Source organism: Myotis myotis, unplaced genomic scaffold, assembly GCF_014108235.1.
Source record: "Myotis myotis isolate mMyoMyo1 unplaced genomic scaffold, mMyoMyo1.p scaffold_m19_p_7, whole genome shotgun sequence".
Classification (NCBI taxonomy): Eukaryota; Metazoa; Chordata; class Mammalia; order Chiroptera; family Vespertilionidae; genus Myotis; species Myotis myotis.
The window spans coordinates 37054685-37055692 of record NW_023416379.1 but is presented as its reverse complement, the minus strand read 5'-3'; the positions used below and the strand labels follow the sequence as shown (position 1 = coordinate 37055692).

The 1008-nt window shown below is 37.4% G+C and overlaps 1 pseudogene; it reads right to left on the bottom strand.

Annotated features, from left to right (window-relative positions):
* Positions 1-649: 649 nt before the first annotated feature.
* LOC118660890 lies at positions 650-780 on the bottom strand (annotated as a pseudogene).
* Between the last annotated feature and the right edge of the window lie 228 nt (positions 781-1008).

Sequence of the window (1008 nt, the reverse complement as noted above, 5' to 3'; positions counted from 1 at the left end):
ATTGAGCATATTGGTTCGGGCCGAAGAAATCTCACTTTTTAAAAAAGTTTTGGTAAGAACTAATTTAAACTTTTTAATAAAAATTATTATATTAAGGAAAGGCAATGGGAACTGGAAAGTTTCAGATCACACCCCCCCCCCAAAAGGTTATTTTTTCTGTAGTAATTTTAATAATAAGGATACTTTTTAAAGCTATAAGAATAAAATCTAAATATCATGGAACAAATTCAGTATTTAGTGACTTCTAGCTTTCCCTTTAAGTCTTGTCCTTCCTTTTTCTATCACCAACTGGGGACATTTTATATATCCTTATCTCCTTTACCATTATTATTTCCTATTGTTAGGATAAACAAAGTCAAAACTACCCAAGCAAAGCACTCGTGTTGCTCGGGCAACAGTTTTTCCTCATAGCAGAGCTAATTCCTGATTATATTATTAGTTTCTGGTCAAGATCTTGTTGTAACCAATGGTGTCCTTAGTAATGCAGATTATGTTCCTTAGTTAATAGAATTGAATTATGGCCAATTTACATGGCAAAGACTCATGCTGTAAGAGAAATGCCTGCATTAATTTCCTGTCCCTGGGTTCCACTGGGATATATTTTATCATAATTTTCCTCTCTCCTGGAGCACATTTATTTTTATTTTTTCAGGGGCGAGCACGAACACAGTCCCTCACATTTGTGGAAACCGCAGGGGTCAGCACATCCGGTCAGCAATGGATAAGTGCAATGGGAAAACCACCTTCATGATCACGGTATCTCCCCTGCCAGGTAAGTATCTCCTTGAGCACATTTAAATAAATTCTCTCCTTTCCACCAAAAACCCTGGTCTAAGGCACCTTAAAAATAAGGGAATCCCTGTGATGGGAAAACATTTAAACTATTCACTGGGTCTGCAAACTGCTTCTGAAAGAACCTGATAGTCAATATTTTAGGCCTTGTGGGCCACACTGTCTCTCAGCTCCTTTGCTGCTGTAGCCTGAAAGCATTGAGATAATATGTAGACA